The sequence below is a fragment of the Molossus molossus genome, unplaced genomic scaffold (genome assembly GCF_014108415.1).
Source record: "Molossus molossus isolate mMolMol1 unplaced genomic scaffold, mMolMol1.p scaffold_m16_p_6, whole genome shotgun sequence".
Classification (NCBI taxonomy): domain Eukaryota; kingdom Metazoa; phylum Chordata; class Mammalia; order Chiroptera; family Molossidae; genus Molossus; species Molossus molossus.
This window is the reverse complement of record NW_023425399.1, coordinates 82763091-82786163: the sequence shown is the minus strand read 5'-3', so window position 1 is coordinate 82786163 and position 23073 is coordinate 82763091. Positions and strand designations below refer to the sequence as shown.

The following is a 23073-nucleotide window of genomic DNA, read 5'->3' as shown; positions in this document are numbered from 1 at the left end:
AGTTGTGACCATGCAGGACTGTGGTCATCTTACTCCTTCCCAGGGCTCTGGGGAGAGGTAGCAGCCCCTCCCTTGGAGATTCAACCCCACCCAATGGACATTGAAATGCAAATTGAGGCCCATTAACAACCTACATCAGCCCAACCCTCAGGAAATCCCTTTATGCTGAAAACCTGAGGGAGTTTTCATTCAAATGAGAAGCCAAGGTTCTTTAGGTAACTGCTACTGATAACCTCTGGCAAAAAGCCAGAGAATAACTGTACCATCCCTGGGCTAGCAACTCTACCCAGGAAAGTAAGACTTGACAGTGGTGTTTAAGGTGGGTCCTTCCTGGCTCATCCAAACCCAGGAGAGGGAGCCAAAAACAGCAGAACACCAACACTCACAGGAAAAAGTTGGCAGGATCCAAAGCCCACTGTGATAGCCAAAATGGTGAAACACAGAAACAAAAACCAAATGAAAGAACAAGAGACCTCTACTGAAGATGAGATAAATGAGGTGCAGTTAAGCAAGTTAACAGAACTAGAATTCAGAGCCATGATCTTGAGGAAGCTCAACAGGATGTGTAAGGACATGAGAACCATGAGTACAGACATAGAAATGTTGAAAATCAACCAGTTGGAAATTAAAAACCACCAAGAAGAAATGAAAAATGACATAGCAGAAATAAAGAACACATTGGAAGGACTGAGCAGCAGAGTAGAGGAAGCTGAGGACTGAATCAGTGAATTAGAAGACAGGGTAGAAAAAAATCTACCAATCAGAAAACCAAAAGGAAAACAAAAAAACAAAAAACAGGAAGACAGCTTAAAAGAACTGTGGGACAACTGGAAACGTAATTATATTTGCATCATAGGAGTCCCCGAAGAAGAAGAAAAGAAGCAAGGATTAGAGAATATATTTGAAGAAATAGTAACAGAAAACTTCCCTAATTTGGTGAAGGAAGAAGACATTCAAGTTCAAGAAGCACAGAGAGCCCCAAGTAAGGAGAAACCAAACAGACCCACACCAAGACACATAGTAATTAAAATGCCAAAAATTAAAGACAAAAAGAGAATCCTAAAGGCAGCAAGAGATAAGCAACAGGTGACCTACAAAGGAACCCCCATAAGGCTCTCAGCTGACTTCACAACAGAAACACTACAGGCCAGAAGGAAATGGCATGAGGTAATCAAGGTCATGAAAAACAAGAGTACTCTACCCAGCAAGGCTATATCATTCAAAATGGAAGGTCAAATAGAGAGCTTCCCAGACAAAAAAAGGCTAAGGGAATATATTAGCACCAAACCAGCACTGCAAGAAATGTTAAAAGGACTGCTGTAATTACCAGGAGAAATAGGAAGAAAAATATAACCACAGTAAACAAAAATGGCAATAAATAAATACATATCAATAATCACCTTAACTGTAAATGGATTGAATGCTCAGATAAAAAGACACAGAGTAGCTGATTGGATAAGAAAGCAAACTCATCTATATGTTGTTTACAAGAAACCCGCCTCACAACAAAAGACTTACATAGATTGAAAGTCAAGGGATGGAAAAATATCGTCCAAGCAAACAGTAAGGAAAAATAAGCTGGGGTAGCAATATTTATATGTGATAAAATAAATTTCAAAATGAAGACCATAACTAGAGACAAAGAAGGCCACTACATACTATTGAAAGGATCTATCCAAAAGGAAGATATAACCTTGGTACACATATATGCACCCAATATAGGAGCACCAAAATATATTAAAAATCTTCTAGAAGACTTCAAAGGAGAAATCGATAGCAATACAATCATAGCAGGGGACTATAACACCTCGCTGACATCACTGGATAGATCCTCTAGACAAAAAATTAGCAAGGAAACAGAGATTCTAAATGGAGCACTAGACCAAATGGATTTAATAGATATCTACAGAGAACTACACCCCAAAACTACAGAATTCACATTCTTCTCAAGTGCACATGGGACATTCTCAAAGATAGACTACATGTTAGGACACAAACTGAGTCTCTACAAGTTTAAGAAGATTGAAATCATATCAAGCATCTTCTCAGGTCACAATGGCATGAAACTAGAAATCAATTGCAAGAAAAACATCCAAAGACATTTGAAAACATGGAGGCTAAATAACATGTTATTAAGCAATGAATGGATTACCAAGGAGATCAAGGAAGAAATTAAAAACTTCCTGGAAACCAATGAAAATGAACACACAACAACACAAAACCTATGGGATACAGCGAAAGCAGTTTTGAGAGGGAAGTTCATAGCACTACAGCTACAGGCCTACCTCAAGAAGCAAGAAAAGTCTCTAATAGACTACCTAACCTCACAACCTAAAGAACTAGAAAGCAAATAAAAAGAAAACCCCAAAGCAAGTAGAAGGAAGGAAATAGTAAAGGTCAGAGCAGAAATAAATGACACAGAGATCAAAAAGGGATCAATGAAACAAAGAGCTGGTTCTTTGAAAAGATCAACAAGATTGATGGACCCTTAGCTAGACTCACCAAGAAACAAAGAGAGAGAGGACCTAAATGCACAAAATCACAAATGAAAGAGGAGAAGTAACAACTGATACCACAGAAATACAAAAGATCATTAACAGCCACTATGAACAATTATATGGCAACAAATTCAACAATCTAAGTGAAATGGACAAACTTCTGGAAACACAGTCTCCCAAAACTGAACCGGGAAGGAGAAAAAACTTGAACAGACCAAAACAACAGAAGAAATTGAAGATGTAATCAAGACTCTCCCAGCAAACAAAAGCCCAGGCCCGGATGGCTTTACAGGGGACTTTAACCGAACATTCAAAAAAGAACTAACACCCATTCTCCTCAATCTATTTCAAGAAATTCAAGAAGAAAAAAGACTTCCAAACTTGCTTTATGAGGCCAGCATAATTCTAATTCCAAAACCAAAAAAAAAAAAAAAGACATTACAAAGAAAGAAAACTACAGGCCAATATCCCTGATGAACATAGACGCCAGAATCTTGAACAAAATACTAGCAAATCAGATCCAGTAACGCATGAAAAATAATTATTCACGATGACCAAGTGGGATTCAACCCAGGGATGCAAGGCTGGTACAATATTTACAAATCAATAAATGTGATACACCACATAAACAAATTGAAGAATAAAAACCACATGATCATATCAATAGATGCCGAAAAAATCTTCAACAAAATCCAGCATCCATTTCTGATAAAAACACTCAGCAATGTGGGAATAGAGGGATCATATCTAGACATAATAATGGCCATATATGAAAGACCTACAGCCAACATCATACTCAATGGGCAAAAACTAAAAGCATTTCCCTTAAGAATAGGAACAACACAAGGATGCCCACTTTCACCACTCTTCTTTAATATAAAACTGGAACTCTTAGCCACAGCAATCAGACAGGAAGAAAAAGTAAAAGGGATCCAAATTGGAAAGGAGGAAGTGAAACTGTCATTATTTGCAGATGACATGATACTATATGTAGAAAACCCCAAAGACTCCATCAAAAATTTGTTAGACTTAATAAATTAGTTTGGAAAAGTAGCAGGATACAAAATAATGCCAAGAAATCAATGGCATTCTTTTTTTTTTTTTTTTTAATCCTCACCCAAGGACATTTTTCCATTTTTTGTTCAGATAGAGTGGGAGGGAGAGAGAGAGAGAGAAACATCGATGTGAAGGGACACATCGAGTGGCTGCCACCCGCACGACCAACCAGGGCCGGGGACAAACTGCAACCAAGGTACGTGCCCTTAGCCGGAACCGAACCCGGGTCTCTCTGTACTGCAGGCCGACGCTCCAACCGCTGAGCCAAACTGGCCAGGGCTCAATGGCATTCTTATACACTAATGATGAACTCACAGAAAGATAAACTAAAAAAAATTCCCATTTATCATAGCAGCAAAAAAATTAAGATACCTAGGAATAAAGTTAACCAAAGAAATAAAGGAACTATTTGCAGAAAACTACAGGTCATTGAAAAAAGAAATAGAGGAAGATATAAAAAAGTGGAAGCACATACCCTGTTCATGGATTGGAAGAATTAACATCATTAAAATGTCCATATTACCCAAAGCAATCTATAGATTCAATGCAATACCCAGCAAAATAATAATGGCATACTTCACAAAACTAGAACAAATACTTCAAAAGTTCATATGGAACCAAAAAGACCTCGAATAGCCACAGCAATCTTGAAAAAGAAGAACAAAGTGGGAGGAATCACATTACCAGATTTCAGGTCATACTACAAAGCCACTGTAATCAAAACAGCCTGGTACTGGCACAAGAACAGGCATACAGACCAGTGGAACAGAACAGAGAACCCAGAAATGAACCCAAGGCAATATGCTCAATTAATATTTGACAAAGATGGCAAGATCATACAGTGGAGTAAAGACAGCCTCTTCAATAAATGGTGTTGGGCAAATTGGACAGCTTCATGCAAAACATCAAACTAGACCACCAACTTACACCAAACACAAGAATAAACTGAAAATAGATCAAAGACTTAAATGTGACTCATGAATCCATAGAAACCCTAGAAGAAACTGTAGGCAACAAAATTTCAGACATCATACACAGCAGAATTTTCACTGGTACATCACCTAAGGCAACAGAAACAAAGGAGAAAATGAACACATGGGATTACATCAAACTCAAAAGCTTCTGCACAGCAAAAGATACAATCATCAAAATGGAAAGGCAACCCACTATATGGGAGAGTATAATTGCCAATGATATTTCAGATAAGGGGTTAATTTCCAATATATATAGAGTGCTTATACAACTCAACAAAAGGAAGACAAACGAACCCAATTAAAATATGGGCAAAGGAGCTAAATAGATACCTCTTTAAACAGGACATACAAATGGCAAAGAGACATATGAAGAAATGCTCAACATCACTAATCATCAGAGAGATGCAAATTAAGCAACAATGAGGTGTCACCTCACACCTGTCAGAATGGCCACCATCAACAAATCATCAAACAACAAGTGTTGGCGAGGGTGTGGAGAAAAGGGGACTCTGGTACACTGCTGATGGGAATGCAGACTGGTGCAGACACTATGGAAAACAATATGGTGTTACCTCAAAAAATTAAAAATTGAACCTCTGTTTGCCCCAGTGATCCTACTTCTAGGAATATACCCTAAAAAACCTGAAACACCAATCAGAAAGAATATATGTACCCCCTTGTTTGTAGCAGCTCTATTTACAATAGCTAAGATCTGGAAACAGCCCAAATGTCCATCAGTAGACAAATGAATAAAAAAGTAGTGGTACGTGTACATAATGGATTGCTATGGAGCTGTAAGAAAGAAAGATCTCTTATCCTTTGAGATGACATGGAGGGACCTGGAAAGTATTATCCTAAGTGCAACAAGCCAAACAGAGAAAGACAAATATCATATGATATCACTTATTTGTGGAATATAATGAACATAATAGTCTGAGGAATGGGGTAGTCCTAGAGACATGGAAGTGGGGTACAGACTGAAGAGGGGTTGGTGAGAGAGAGAGAAACCACAGAACTTACTTGCATGTATGCATGAATGATGGACATGGACAACAAAGCTTGGGAGATGGTGGGGAGGGAGCAGGAGAGGGGAATCAGTTGGGGGAAAAGGAAAAACATCTGTAACAAAAATAAATAATAAAATAAAATACCTTAACTGGCAAAAAAAAAAAATGGTAAGAAAATCTTTAAATGAGAGGGGTATATATTGAAATCCGAGTGTTAAGTAACTTGTCTACAGTTATGATTGAAATATTTCCCTGTCCACTACAATCCACCCCTTGCACTACACGCACCAATTCTTTATAGGTGATCAGAATGCACATCCTGGAAATGCACCATGGCTTTGGTAACCATGGCTTTCCTCGCTGGGTCTGAGCCTTGACCGCCCCTCCCCCAGGAGACCGTTGCAGTGGGCTAGCTCCTCCTTCACTGTAACCATGTGTGACTGGAAAGGCAGTGATCAAAAATGTCAATATGTCGGAGGAGATGCAACAGGACTCCATGGAATGTGCTACTCAGGCATTGGAGAAGTTAACATAGAGAATGATATTGCGGCCCATGTTAAGGTGGAGTTTAACAAGAAGCACAACCCTACCTGGCACTGCATCATGGGGAGGAACATTGGTAGTTGCGTGACACGTGAAACCAAACACTTCATCTACTTCTGCCTGGGCCAAGTGGCCATTCTTCTGTTCAGAAGCATGGACTGTACCACACACCCAGTGATCCATCCAAAAATAAGGATTATAGCCTAAATTCCAAATACCAGCGACTGAAATCTTCAGCCTTGCCTAAAGAAACACCTTGATCTTGAATCTTTATTGTGTTGTTTTGTACAGGGCATTCTCTGTACTCATTTGTTGTGGTTATAAAACAATTAGCAAACAGCTTACATTTATATTTATTTTCAATTTCATACCTCTCTGCCTTATGTTTTCCCTCTTCAAAATCCATTCCTTTCCTCCTGAAATAAAATTTTTTGAAGAAAAAAAAAAAAAAAAAAAGAATGCACAGTATTGGTCTCAATGCCTTACCTAGTGGTATGACTTGGGCCCTCATTTCTGAGGAATCTGATCTTCTATCCTTGCCCTTTTTAGGTACCTGTCAATCAAAATTAAAGAAGGAAGTACCAAGAGACACCCAAGTGGATCACCCGTTTAATGTATATTCTTTCCTCATTGAGTAAAAGCATTTTGATGATAAAGATTCATTGCATCTGTAAACATAATCACTACTCTTATAGCCTCACTGGCCCAGGACAGGAGAATCCTGAAATACCAGGTGACTCATGCTGCAGGGCGTGAGTGGCAAATGAGTTTCCCTATCTAATAGAAGTATATCTAACCCTGGTTATGTATCTCTAATGCAAAGTTATGAGATTGAGAAGCACAAATTCCCCAAGTGTATCACTGGAAATGGAGGTAAGTGGCACTACTCCTACTTCTACTATTTGGTCCCATGACCTATGAATTATTTCTATTAGAGCCAGAGTAAAATTTAAAGGTCTTTGATTCAAGGTGTATACTGCATTCTGGATGATTGCATCTTAAAGTTATCATGCATCATCTCTGAACTAGAGTTTTAAATATTAGATTAGCAGACTGGTCCAACATTCTAGCAGGCCAGTAGATTCCAGGTGGTATAGTGTGTTATATGGGAGTGGATGTTATGGTCATGTGCCCACATCCATATTTTCTTTGCTGTAAAGCAATGCCATAATATGACATGATGGCATGTGAAATACTACATAAGAAGTCTCAAAACTCTGTCGGCCTTTGAACAATGGAATTTTCTAAGACCTTGAGGCAAAATTTTCTGAGGCAAAAAAGGGATCCAATATGAGCAACTTTTCTCCAAGTGATTAGTAGTTACTGAGAAATGGTGCCTTATCAGTGCTCATCATTGGTCTCTGCTGCTGGCAGGTTGGACCTTTAACACCCATAGTAGTTTCCTCTGCTGCAGAAAGTGAAATCACACATAATCTCAAACCATGAGGTTATGGTTCTGTGCATAATCTTCATCTTTGCTACTGTGATCACTTTGTTCATGTGTACATTGTTCTAGCAATAGGGTGGCCAATGATAGAGGCTAGTTGATGTCAGCTGATTGAGTCATTTTGACTATTTGGCTGTTTAGTGCCTCTTCCATGAAAAATTATTTCTGGTAGGCATAACATGTAGTACGAAGATATTCACACTTTTCTCTCTTTTCCACATATCTCTCTGTGTTCCTCTACTCTAGCCCTTCTTTTCTCTGTTCTTCTGATTTGTCTCCTTCCAGACTTCGGACCAGGCCATTCCCAACTGCCTGCAAATCAGGCCACTTCTCTTTCCACACAAAGTAGATAAAAAGTGCACCACCTGAAGCTTCCCTATATAGAGAATTTTCTTCACAGCTTTATTTTAAGACTGCCTGAAGTCCATTTTTTTTGCTCGGATCCACCTACCAAAACCAACCTTCTGAAAAACTAAGTTTGGGATTTTTCTTCTTCATTATCTGGTAGCAAAGGATAATCCACATGGCTACAGGCTGAGCTGAGGTCAAAGAAGTAGAATGGAAGGCATCAGGGTCGCCTGCTCACACAGCTGGCTTTACCCTCCACCCTGCTCCAGATGATTTAAGCATGTTCCACTTGCATCTTACAATGACTTTTGCTGGGTTTGCCCAACCTTAAAACTCAGTGGATCATTTAGGACCTACGTCATGATATGTAGTTCTGCATCCATGGTTGCATGAGTTGTCTTTACCAGGACATAATAACATGCTAGGACTTGTTTTACAATAAGAAATAAAATTCCCTACTGAAGATGACATGGCTTTTATGGCTTTTATCCTAATCCCAGACTTTGACATTTTTATTTTCGTACTGAGGCTGGCTATAAACTCCACACGGCACTTTTGCTTAACGCTGCTATTTCTTTTTTTTTATCCTCACCCGAGGACATTTTTTCCCATTTTTTGTTCAGATAGAGTGGGAGGAAGAGAGAGAGAGAAAGAAACATCGACAATAAAATGACACATCGAGTGGCTGCCACCCACACGACCAACCAGGGCTGGAGACAAACTGCAACAGAGGTACGTGCCCTTAGCAGGAACTGAACCCGGGTCTCTCTGGACCACAGGCTGATGCTCTAACCACTGAGCCAAACCAGCCAGGGCAATACTGCTATTTCTAATAGCTCAGGGGCTGCTGGGTTATATCACTTAAGGAGCCTGGATATGTTCTATAACCCATTCCTACTCCAGAGACCATTCAAAGCTGCTAGGTTTTCATGTCATGCAGTATATGGATGGGTGCAATATTCCCAAGTGTTGCATGTAGTAGCTCGAGAGCGCAAAGAAGCATAATAAGGGGTTAAGCTTCTTCCATTATGATATGAGCTACAAGATGCAATAATTTGTATTTTTCTATGAATGGAATATTTTGGCATGTCTTTAACCATTAAAAATTTTGCCAATGTGTTGTACCCATGAAAATTCACAGTGGTTAGTTTCCACTTTATACAGTGTAAGATCTTTCCAAGGTCTCCAATACACTGGACCGTTCTTACTCATTGGACTAGTTATCATGGTACCATTATAATGGATACAAGTAGTGTTCTGTGGGACATCCAGACTATATTATAATCAGACTATATTTTGCTAGAGGTAGGGAGAGTAAATGTATTATATTGTTTGTTCTTTGTAAATTCAAATAGTTTCTGATCCTCTTATGAAATAGCAAACAATACAATCACAAAATTCATAGCCACATATTTGCTGAGAGACAATGCTCTGTGAATACTTTCATATTTTTACACTTCTGGGCTTTATGATTAAATAGCAGGCATGTCCAGAAAGCTAGAGAGCCTATTTTACTTCTGAGATTTACGGGTTTATCTCTCCCTTGGAAATACTTGTTTACATTCAAAGGGTTGTACAAATATAGGTGTTTTTTTGTTCCTCTTTCCTCAATGTCCAGTCATCTGCACAGTTGACTATGGGATCCTATTGAGTAAGATTAATGATGTCATTACCATGTATACTTGCCATTGAATTGCAAGTATTTTCTCCAGACAACCATACTTTCCTTCAACCACTAGTTTCTGAGTCCTAAAAATGGCTCGTCCATCTTTAATTATTTCTAATGGTCCAGTTTGAGTAGCACCCTTGTTGGTTGTTTATATATTTTGTTCCTAGGGAAGTCTTTGGTAGTTGTGGTAGAGGTAGCAATCAAGAGGAGAAGAAAGAGGGTTTCTGAATTAACTTTCAGTAAGTGTAAAGAGCGAGTTTTTAATAAGGATGAGAGAAGTGAATTATTTCCTTAGGCTCACAGAACTTGGAGAAATCTCAGAATTTGAAGTTTTTGGGGAAATATTCCAGATGACCTCATCCCATGTGTCAGGTTCCATTGTTTTTCTACTAGGTTTGTAGTTTGGGCTTAACAGTCTGCCTCTGCATTCCTTGGAGTTTGGTAATTCTTACATTTATGTTTTTCCTCTGAAGGTTATGCTACTAAGGAGGCCCTCTGGATTTTATAAGTGGATTTTAGTTGCCTGCTAATTAGTTAGCTTTTTGTTACCTTTTAAAAATCTAGAATATCAGTGGAGTTTAGCAATAGCTATACAAGTCCATTGTCTTTATAATTACTATTTCCTTCATAATTTTCACACCAGATATATCACACCCACTGGTGCAGTCTTCAACCAGCATATGATGCCAGTTCACTGCCAGTGAAAGTTATAATTCTATTTAGTGTTACCATCAGTGAGAGTATTCTCATTAAGACCTGGGTAGGGATTTACCCAGATCTAAAACTCCATCTTTATGACGTGCTATTTGGACTTCTTCCAAGAATACTTTCTTTGGTAACTATATTCCAACACAGAGGTTAGTGGGCTGTACTTATTAAAGAGTACTTTGGAAAACAATAACTGTGGAAGGAATGGGGAAGAAGCAGGTTTGAGCAGAGGAATAAGTAAAGCTGTAATGCTGATTAGAGATCAGCTTCAGCTAACCACATGGAGAGCTCTTGGGTTAAAACCACCCATCATAAGTGTTCCATATACAACCTGAATATCCAGGCTTTAATATTTATACAATTATTACATGTAAGTTGTCCTGAGAAAAGTATGACCTTGTGGCATTTTTCTACAGATAAAGTAATCGAAGGGACTGATAGCTGTAGGCTATTTGCTGAATGTACTCTCTGCAGATGGGTCAAAAATACATAGCGGCTGCTGTAGGCAGCGTATTTCCACGTCCATTACAACCATATGGCATTGCTAATTAATATAGATATTTATAAAAAGAAAATGAAAATATTATAATCAAAGTCAGCTAAAATAATATTTGATTATATACTATACCCAAGTCAATCAGGCAGCATAGATCCATTATTGGCTTAATAAAGAAATTTCCCTGTTAACTTTAAATACACCGGTTTACAAAGAGAAGCTTACAATAGAAACATTACTTTTCTAATTATGAAAAATAAAGTAATTGTCTGTAGTCCCACTATAGTCTATGGTGAACCTTTTGCTTAATAAATGCCATGTGTAACTGTTGACTAACAATTGTTACCAAGGCCTATAATTCTGTTCTGAATTATCTAGATACCTGTCTTAATTCCCTTATCCCCTCTGAACATGTAGAAATGCAGGCAAAGTAGAATATGGACAATATACCAGATATTTGAAACCACAGTTAATTTGTGAATTGATTTGTATGGGGAATTGCCTCAACAATTTAAGACCTTGTATTTAGGATTCCAAATGACAATTTTATTGTCTTTGCTGATTAGTTTTTAACTTGAATTATGAAAACAGTTGTTTCAATTTTTCTTTTCACTTATTGAAAAAGCACAGGAGAGTTTATTATAATTAATCATTTATTAAGTATCTGTTTACTGTGGAAACTGAAATCTTAGGCTCTGAAAGTATGTCATAAATTATAACTGCTAATATAAAAATAAACATAAAACTGTACTTTCTAAACTATTTTAATAAACATGATGACCACATTTTATTTCCATTAAGGTGTTACTTTTGTTGGAATAGCAATGATAAAAATTTGGCAACAGATAAAAATAATAATCATTTGCCCGTGGCACAGAATCAGTATAAGTATACAATAGAGGGTCAATATAGTAAAAAGATTGAATTTATTTTGTTCTTTCCTGAAGAATGACAAGTTAGGAAATAGAAAACGTCCTTAAAAATAAATTCCAAGATATTTTATTAAAATGAAAGTACAAAACAATATATGCACACAATAAAGTACACGTTTTGCCTTAAATTGTTCAATTTCCATATTGACTGACTTCTCAAGTGGATTACTCAAACTGATTCATTATATAGATTTAAAATTGACCTCACAAAGATTTTGCTTCTATTCAAGATAGAGTAACATGAACCACATTTACTCCTTAGCATTATAACAACTAAAAATCAAATCAGTTATATATGAAACAATCATGCTAAGATATTCAACATCCTATAAGAAAAAAGAGTGATCTCTAAAATGTGAAAAACCTGTGGAGCCATATTCTGAGTCATAAAACAAGTCTCAAGAAGTTTAAAATAATTCAGGCAATACAAAGTATGTTTTAAAATTACAATGGCATGAAAGTAAATATGAATAACACACTATCTGGAACATCCCCCAAATATCTGCAAATTAAATAATGAACTTTTACATAATTCATTGGTCAAACAAGAAATCAAAATATAGCCCTGGCCAGTTTGGCTCCGCGGTTAGAGCATTGGCCTGCGGTCCAGAGATACCTAGCTTCAGTTCCCACTTAGGGCACGTACCTCGGTTGCAGTTTGTCCCCGGCCCTGGTTGGGTCGTGCAGGTGGCAGCCACTTGATGTGTTCCTTTCACGTCGATGTTTCTCTCTCTTTCTCTCTCTTCCTCTCTCTCCCTCCTGCTCTATCTGAACAAAAAATGAAAAAATGTCCTCAGGTGAGAATAAAAAAAAAGAAAAAGAAAAAAGAAATCAAAATATAAAACAAAAAGTGTTTTGAACTGAATGAAAATAAAATGATTACTGTACATATCAAAATTTGGGGGATGCAGTTAAAATATATTTATAGCATCAAATGCTTATATTAGAAAAGACTGATCTCAATTTAAGAACCTCATTTTCCACCTTAAAAAACTAGTAAGAGAAAATGAAACCAAAAGTAAGCAGAAGAAAACAAATATCACATTAAAAATAATAAAACAGAAAGCAATAAAGAAAATCAATGGGGAAAAAAGGATACAATTACCAATATAAAGAATGGGGGGGGGGGGCAATCACTAAAAATTCTATAGATATTTAATATATAAGAAGATATTATTACAAAAGACATTCTGATGAATTTGAAGTTTAGATAAAATAAGCAATTTTTTTTTAAAAAAAAAACAAGCTACAAAGCTCACTCAAGAGAAAGATAATAACCTAAATACCTTTAAGTCTACTAAATAAATTGAATTTGTACTTAAAACTTTCCCACAAGAAAATTTCAGTTGCAAATAGCTTCACTAGTGATTTCTGCCAAACATTTATAAAAGATATATTCCAGTTTTACACAATCTTTTGCATAAAATTTAAGAAGAGGGACTTCTCAAATAATTGCATGCAGCAATCATTATTCTTAAAGTAGACAAATATATTAACAGAAAATTTCTTGCCTGAAAACAGATGCAAAATTTCTGAATAAAATTTTAGCAAAACAAATTCAACAATATATAAACACAAATAAAACATTATGAGCAAGTGATATTTATTCAACAAATATAGTAGAGTTGATATTCAAAATCCAATTAGTTTAATTCAATACATTATCAAACTAATATAGAAAAAAATGCATGTTCATATCAATAGATGACAGGCATGGGAAAAGCACAACATCAATTTAACAACAACAACAAAAAAAACACAACGAAACCAAAAAAAACAGCTTTCAGAAAGCTTAATGGGAAAGTCTTCAGCCTGATAAAGGAATATGTGAAAAATCTACAACTAATGTTATAATGTTTCCACTCCAGTAAAGAAAGATTGAAAACATATTCATTCTCACCACTTCCATTCACCATTATACTCAAGGTCCTGGACCATACAGTAAGACCACAAAAATAAACAAAAGCATTCAACCTGGGTAAGAAGAAACAAAAGTTTTATTTGCAGATAGTCTAATCATCTACATAGAAAATCTTATAGAATGTACAAAACAGCTACAAGTTTAGCAAAGAAGCAGAATAAAAGATCAATGTAAAAATCAATTGCATTTCTAGGTACTAGCAATCAGAAATAGTGAAATAGCTCATATTTATGCATTAGAAATTGCAAATTGTTGAGTTGCCAAACTCTTCAAATTGATTTATTAGTTCCATACCATTCTAATCAAAATCTCAACTGAAATGTTTTAGAAATTCACAAGCTGATTCTAAAATTTACATGGATATAAAGAACCTAGAATAGCCAAGAATAGTTTGAAAAAAGACAAAAAAATGCATCAATTAAGACAGTATGTTATTGACATGAAGATAGGCAAATAGATCAGTGTACCAGAATACATCTAGAAACAGACCCACATATACAAAGGTTGGCAAAAATAGGTTTACAGTTATTTGTATGGAAAAGACATTCAGGTTATGATTATTACAATAACTTTTTTAACCGTGATTTGCATACTCACAACTGTAAACCTACTTCTGCTCACACCCTGTATTTCCAAATAACATGTCTGATAAACTCTTTCTATGCAGAATATATAAAGAATCCTCAAAACTCAATAGAAATGCTCCTTGACTTAACAATGGTTTTATGTTCCCATAAACCCACCCTATCTTAAAAATGCATTTGCTATACCTGATCTACTGAACACTTACATTATCCTATAGTTGGGTAATTATCTTGAATTTCATCTCAGAGTAATTGCCTTCCTCTTCTTCTCAATGGAAACAGGAGACAGAGATGGACATTTTGTAGACATGATGAAAGGCAAAAACACAGCATCCCCAAAAAAGGCTGGAAACACACTACACTGTGGATATCGGTTGTTTACCCTGGTGATTGCACTGCTGACTAGGAGCTGTGCTTCACTGCCACTGACCAACATCAGAAGAGAGTACTGTCTACCTCATATGCTAGCCAAGGAAAAGATAAGAAATTCCAAAGTCAGAGTATGATTTTTACTGAATGTAAATTACTTTCCCACCATTATAAAGTCACAAAAATCATGAGTCGAACCATTGTAAGTTAGGGAGTCTCTGCAATAAAATACTGCAAACAATCTCATAAAAATGGGCAAGATTCAAACAGTTACTTCATTTCACCAAAGAAGATGTATGGATTCCAGATGAGCTCGTAAAAAGATGCTCACTCAACATTGTTAATTTTAAGAATTTTCAAATTAAACCTAAGTGATTCAGCTACCTACTCAAATGTCTAAAATCAGAAGCCTGATCACCAAAGTGTCCATAAAGATGTGAAACAACTGGAACTCAAAAACACTGTTTTGAGTTTTGGAACTCAAAAACAATGTCAAGCAGTACAAGCACTTTGCAATAACAGTTTGGCAGTTTCTTCTAAAATTGAAAGCACAACTAATTTATGGCCCAGACATTCCAATCTTAACTATTCACCACCCAAAATGAAAATGATATCCATTAAAAGATGCATACTTGGGAGAGAAAAATGGTGATGGAGTGAATGGAAGCTGCACAGATGATCTCCCAGAACCAAACTGGAATTATAACTAAAATAAAGACAAATCATCAGGAAAAAGCAACAGAAAAGCAGCTCGAGAGGACCATATAACCAGGAACACTGAAGAAGCCTGGTAAGATCTGCAGTGATGCTAGAGGGGGGTGGGAGCCCATGGACAGAAGTGGTTTTTTTTGGCTGTGAGCAGTGCCCTGAGGGTTAAAATCCCAAGGCTGCTCCACTGCTCTGAGGGCTGGGACAGAGCACTAAATAGCTACAGCCACTCACCTTGGGCTCTGGCAGAGGGATGGTGGACTGAACTGGAACTCTGTGGGGATACCTGGGACTTGGAGAGCACTCAGAGTTTATGTGGAGTTGTGGCCACACAGGAAAGTGGTCACCTTGCTCCTTCCCAGAGTCCTGGTAAGAAATAGCAACCCCTCCCTGGGAGAGTCACCTCTCAGCAGGGCCAAAGAAATGCAAATTGAGGCTCATTAACAACCAGCATCTGCCCCACCCTCTGGAAATCCTCTTACAATGAACACCTGAGGAAGTTTTGCATGCAGCTGAGAACTGAAACCCAAGGCCCTGAGTAACCAAGACTACTAGCCTCCAAGCAAAAAGCTAGAGAATAACTGAAACTCTTCTGGGCTTTCAAATCTACCCAGGAATCTATTACTTGACAGTGGTGTTTAGCATGGTTCCTCTCATACTCACCCAAACCCAGTAGAGGGAGCCACAAACAGCAGAACACCAACACCCACAGAAAAAAATTGACAGGCCCCAAAACCCACTGAGATAGCCAAAATGGTGAAACAAAGAGACAAATCCAAAGTGAAAGAACAAGAGAACTCTACCAAAGATGAGATAAAGGAAATGCAGTTAAGCAAGTTATCAGAGGTAGAGTTCAGAGTCATGACCTTGAGGAAGCTCAACAGCATGAGTAAGGACATCAATACCATAAGCAAAGATATAAAACACTGAAAACCAACCACATGGAAATGAAGAGTGACATAGCAGAAATAAAGAACACATTGGAAAGACTAACCAGCAGAGTAGAGAAAGCTGAGGACCGGATCAGTGAATTAGAAGACAGGGTAGAAAAAATCAACCAATCATAAAATCAAAAAGAGAAAACAATAAAAAAAAAAACAGGAAGATAGCTTAAGAGAACTGTGGGACAACTGGAAACATAATAACATTTGCATCATAGGAGTCCTCGAAGAAGAAAAGGAGCAAGGGTTAGAGAATACATTTGAAGAAAGAGTGACAGAAAACTTCCCTAACTTTGTGTAGAAAGAAGGCATTCAAGTTCAAGAAGTACAGAGAGCCCCAAAGAATCCAAACAGGCCCACACCAAGACACATAGTAATTAAAATCCCAAAAATTAAAGACAAAGAGAGAATCCTAAAGGTAGCAAGAGATAAGCAACAGGTGACCTACAAAGGAACCCCCATAAAGCTCTCATCTGACTTCTCAACAGAAACACTACAGGCCAGAAGGGAATGGCATGGAGTAATCAAGGTCATGAAAAACAAGGATCTTAATCCTAGTACTCTACCCAGCAAGGCTATCATTCAAAATAGAAGGTCAAATAAAGAGCTTCCCAGACAAAAAAAGGCTAAGGGAATATATTAGCACCAAACCAGCATTACAAGAAATGTTAAAAGGGCTACTGTAATTAGTAGAAGAAATAGAAAAAAAAAAATACAAGCACACTAAACAAAAATGGCAATAAATAAGTACATATCAATAATCACCTTAACTGTAAACGGATGAATGCTCCGATAAAAAAAACAAAACAAAAAAAACAGAGTAGCTGACTGGATAACAAAGCATGACCTGTATATATGTTGTTTATAAGAGACCCACCTCACAACAAAAGACTCACACTGGTTGAAAGTGAAGGGATGGAAATAAATCTTCCAAGCAAACAAAAAGGAAAAAAAGTTGGGGTAGCAGTACTCATATCTGATAAAATAGGTTTCAAAACAAAGGCCATAATTGTAGACAAAGAAGGTCACTACATAATATTGAAAGTATCTATCCAACAGGAAGATATAACCTTGGTACACATATATGCACCCAATATAGGAGCATCAAAATATATTAAAAATCTTCTGGAGGACTTCAAAGGAGAAATCGACAGCAATACAATCATATCAGTGGACTTCAACACCCCGCTGACATCACTGGATAGATCGTCTAGACAAAAAATTAGCAAGGAAACAGAGATTCTAAATGAAGCACTAGACCAAACGGATTTAAGAGATATCTACAGAGAATTACACCCCAAAATTACAGAATTCACATTCTTCTCAAGTGCACATGGGACCTTCTCAAAGATAGACCACATGTTAGGGCACAAACTAAGTTTCTACAAGTTCAAGAAGATTGAAATATCAAACATCTTCTCAGATCACAATGGTATGAAACTAGAAATTAATTGCAACAAGAGCATGCAAAGACATTAGAAAACATGAAGGCCAAATAGCATGTTCTTGAACAATGAGTGGGTTACCACAGAGATCAAGGAAGAAATTAAAAACTTCCTAGAAACCAATAAAAATGAACACACAACACAAAATCTACAGGATGCAGCGAAAGTAGTTCTGCGAGGGAGGTTCATAGCACTACAGGCCTACCTCAAGAAACAACAAAAAAAAATTTCTAATAGACTGTCTGACCTCACAACTTAAAGAACTAGAAAGCAAACTAAAAGAAAATGCCAGAGCAAGTAGAAGGAAGGAAATAATAAAGATCAGAGTAGAAAAAAAATGACATAGAGACCAAAAAAAAACAAACAATTCAAAGGATCAATGAAACAAAGAGCTGGTTCTTCCAAAAGATAAACAAGATTGATGGACCCTTAGCTAGACTCACCAAGAAACAAAGAGAGAGAATCCAAATACATAAAATCAGAAATGAAAGAAGTAACAACTGATACCACAGAAATACAAAGGATCATTAACAAATACTATGAAAAATTATACAGCAACAAGGTGGACAATTTAAGCGAAATGGAAAAATTTCTATAAACACATAGTCTCCCAAAACTTTTAAGTCACACATGTATTTATTAACATCAGCCCTGTAAGTGCAACACTCTTTTATGGAGCTGATTGGGTTAAATATTATTTAATATTCCAATGTCACTGGAATATTTTTAGCAGTAAAAATGTACTGATAATTATGTTTATTTTACCAAATATAATTTATGCAACTGGGCCTTAATGGGAGAGAATTATTTTTTCTTTGCTCTTTAAGAGTAGCTTTCATCCCAAATCTGTTAGCTGAATGCCAACTCATTCAGCTAATTATTTCCAAGTATTATATTTGCTGCTTGATTTTTAGTAGAAAGAGCAATAAGCAAAAATTAGGAATTAGGATTTTAGTCTTTTCTACTTTGAATTTAGATGACAGCCATTCAGCTCCTCTGTGACTCACTTTCTTACCTGGATAATGCAAATTAATAAAACCTGCTGAGCTATCTCATAAAATTCTTGAGGAACTTCATTATATCTCAGAGTATTGGAAGATATACTAAAAACTATTACCACTCACTTATTCCATGCAGAAGGAGGCACTATTTCTTTTGTGTCAGGGACATAGAAAAAAGTAAGCATTTCACCATAGCAGTGAAGTAGTAGGTTTGCCCAAAACAATTTATTTGGAAAAAGGAATAAATGGAAGAATCTCTTTATTTTACATAAAGCTCTACTATGAACCTACAGAAATCAGGAGAATGTGACATTGATGTAGGAATGGAAACATAGATCAATAAAACGGAGTAGGAAATTCAATAATAAATCCACATAAATATGTTCAACAAATTTTTGAGATGCAAAAGTAATTAAATAAAGGAAAGATGGCCTTTTCAATAAATGGTATGAGAGCAATTGGACATACATGGGCCAAAAGATGACTCTCAGTCTGAGCCTCACACCTAATACTAATCCAAAATAAATTATAGACTGAATGTAAAACTATAAAATGAAGTTATTTACACGTAAGTGCAATGAACCTCTGTACCTCTGTAGTAGAGTTTTCCTGAGACACAAAACCCATAGAGGTGGAAGGGGGGAGAAAAAGAGAAAGATAGAGATTTATTTTAAGGATTTAGCTCACATGGTTGTGGATGCTGGAAAGTCCAGGCTCTGTAGGATAGGTCCACTGGCTGGAGACCCAAGAAACAGTTGATTTGTAGCTTGAGTTTGAAGGTCGTTTTCTGATTGAATTGCCTCTTTGTTAGGGGTGATCAGTCTTTTGTTTTTTGAAATGGAAGCAAAATTTTATTTAGAAAGTCACAGAAGTAAAAGTGAGCTGTGGAAGAAGTGAGCCACCTGGGCTTCATGGACTCAGGAATCAAGTTACGGAGGCCAAAAAATGAACCCTTGGAGTTTAGGAGAGAGAAAGCAAAAGTACATGCCTTGAAGGGAGATGGGGGAAGGAAATGCACAGGTGTGGTCTAGAGAAAGAGAGAGTGTCCTAGGTCATTCATCTTAAGGGGTTTTACCTGGAGGTCTCAGGGGAGACTCTCAATAGACTATTCATCAGCTTTCCAGGTGTGTCCTTTCAGGGTTGTGATCTCCACTGATTGGTGAACACCAGGGCAGGGGATCATTAGACACTGCAGCTGGTGCTGATGTCAGCTATGATCAGTTGTTTTTTTTTTTTTTTTCTTTTTCTTAAGACCTTGAACTAATAAACTGATGAGGTCCACCCACATTATGGAGGATCAACTGCTTTGCTCAGAGTTTATTGATTTAAACCTTAATCTCTCTCTCTCTCTCTCTCTCTCTCTCCCCCCCTCCCTCGCTCTCTCTTTCCCTCACTCTCTATTTCTCTTTCTCTCTCTCTCTCTCTCTCTCTCTCACACACACACAATTTTAAGCAATATTCAGACACATTTAACCAAAAATATGGGTACTATGGCCTAGCCAAGTTGATACATAAAATGAACCATCACAATATCCTTCCTAAAATTTAATTTAGGGGTCAAGACTAATGATGGTACATGCATACACAAAGAAATTGTGAAATATTTTATACGCATATAATAAGACTTTCCAGGGAAGGCTCCCAAGCAGGTATGAAGATAGCTTGAGTTGTACTATAGTTAAGAGATGGGGGTGGGGAGCAGATTCTCACACATGAGCAAGGCAAGGGATTGTGAGATTTGAACTTCCTTTCAGTGCCAAGTGAGGGAACATGTGGTCCCTTTAAATTGCTTACTCAGATGTAGGGCATTAGGGCAAAGGGATGTGGTGGGGCTTGAAAGCTGTGTCAGCATTTGAACATCAAAAATAAAGTCAATCTTTTTGTTATAAACTTTTAGTAAAAAGCAAACAGGAGAAAATTATCAGGAACAAGGACTAGGCAAAGAGTTCTTAGACTTATTCCAAAATCATGATTCATAACAAAAAAATGTGATACATTAGACTGCATCAAAATTAAAAACTTTGCCCCTCAAATAACTTATGAACAGAATAAAAAAGCAAGCTACAGACTGGAAGGAAATATTTGCAAACCACATGTCTGACAAAAAAACTAGCACTGAAAATATATAAAGCTCTCTCAAAACTCAACATTAAAAGTAATTCCAGTTATAAACTAGACAGGAGTATGAAAAAACATTTCAGTGAACAGACTATGCAGGTGATAAATAAGCACGTAAAAAGATGCTCAACTTTATTAGCCATTGGGGAAATGCAAATTAAAACTACAATGAGATATCAACATACCCCTATGAGAATAGCTAAAATGAAAAATAGTGTCAGTACCAAATACTGGTGAAGATGCAAAGAAACTAGATTCCCTCAGTCATTGCTGTTGAGAACATAAAATGCTAGACAATGGAAAAGTTTGACAGTTTTTTTATAAATATGCAGCTACCATATGGCCAGCAATGGAACTTTTGGGCATTAAGCCCAGAGAAATGCAGACTTACATACATGCAAAAACCTATTCATGAAAATTCATAGCAGCTTTATTCATAACAGTAAAAAACTGAAATTAGTTTAGCTGTCCTTCAACAGGTGAATAGTTATATGAGCGGTGGTACATCCACATCACAGAATCGTAACTCAGCAATAAAAGGAAATGTACTATTGAGATGCCTACAACTAGCTGGATAACTCTGTAGGGAAAGTGCTGAGTAGAATGTTTAACCTGAAAAGTTACATACTCTATAATTCTATTTACATAATATTTCTTCTTGGCAGAGGTTGGAAACTGTGGGCTCTGTGTTGAATGTGGCTATGAAAGGTTGACACAGGGTTCCTTCCTGTGAGGTAATTGTTCTTTATCTTGACTTTATCAGTGTCGATATGCTGGTTATGATATCGTGCTATAGTTTTATAGACTGTTTTTATTGGGGATAATTGTCTCTCTTATTTCATGTAACTATAGGTGAGTCAATAATTATCTCTATATAAATGTTTTAATTTAAAATATACATTTAAAGTAGCTAAAAGAAATCAACTTAGATGTACAAAATCTTTACAGAAAAAATTAAATGCTATTCAAAATATCAAAGTAGAACAAATGAATAGATACGTCACATTTAGATAGGAAGACTTGATATTACACAGTTTTCATACCAAATAATTTCCAATATGATGTGAATAATTATTTTCATAAGATATGACAAGTTGACTCTCAAATAGATATGAAATGCAAAGAATAAATGATATACTTTTCAAGATAAGAAACCATTTGGAAGGATTTTGCTCTACCATTTATCAGTTAATAGATGCAGATAAAGTTTCTATTTTTAAGCTGAATGACAGGCATATGGGTATTTGTTTCATTATTATTTCTTAAACTAGTCTTTTATATTTTTATATGTGAACTATGTATTATATGATAAAATATCTTAAGACATGCAACAGAATAAATATATTATGAATCAAAACTTTACTATATGTATAAGTTCTCAAATATATAAACAAGCACATATATAAAAGTATTTCTGCATGTTGGAATTCTTATAAATTAATTTTTGTCTATATTTTCCATTTTTACACAAAAGTTGTGAAGTAGGTGAGTAATTTGTAATAAAAGAGGAAGTTAAAGTTAGAAATTTTTGTAATGACTTCAAAAGAAATACCAAAATTTTTGCTTTGACTAGACCCAATAGGGTAATATCATCTCTTTCTCTTTTTTAACGCCTTTATTTTTCTGTAAGCAAGCATTTAGACTACTCACAGCAGTGTCATTGGATGATAAATTTGTGTGATTAGCATTTTGTAGCTGCTGTATACCATTTATTACTGGAAAATTTGCTTGTAGATTTGGGGCTTGCCTTGCCTAAGGTAACATAGCAAATGTGTGTTTTAATGAGAATTAAACTTCAATTCTTTAGTTTTACATCCATCTTTTTCCAAAAGCACCACAGTCTTTACAAATAAGTTATATATTTGGGATAAAACTAAATACCTAGTTAGGCCCATTAAGAACCCTTCATGATCCAACTTCCGGTTGTGAAGTGCTGTTCAGCTAATAGAGGACCTGCTCTTCAGCTCGTCCCAGGGAACACTCCCGGATCTGGCCATGTCTGGAGTTCAGGTGTGTGCTGTTGTTCAGGTTACTCTAGGGCCCTCACTTCAAGCATCTTCTAAGTTGTTTTGTGTGTGTGTGTGTGTGTGTGTGTGTGTGTGTGTGTTTTCCCTGCATTAATTCTCTGATGTTCTCACTAACATAGATTAAAGATTAGTAGTGGAATAAAGTCCTCACTGAACTTCTGGATGTAACACCATGTTTTCCTCCAGGAGTTGGTAGCCCAGCTCAACTTTTTTCCCTTCTCACACATTGTGCTGTCTGCTTACACACCTACTCATGCAAATTGCTGAATTCAATGCTTGCT

The 23073-nt window shown here is 36.5% G+C and overlaps 1 pseudogene; it reads left to right on the top strand.

Moving 5' to 3' along the window:
- Positions 1–5967: 5967 nt before the first annotated feature.
- LOC118619258 overlaps positions 5968–23073 on the top strand; it is a 93412-nt pseudogene continuing 76306 nt past the window's right edge.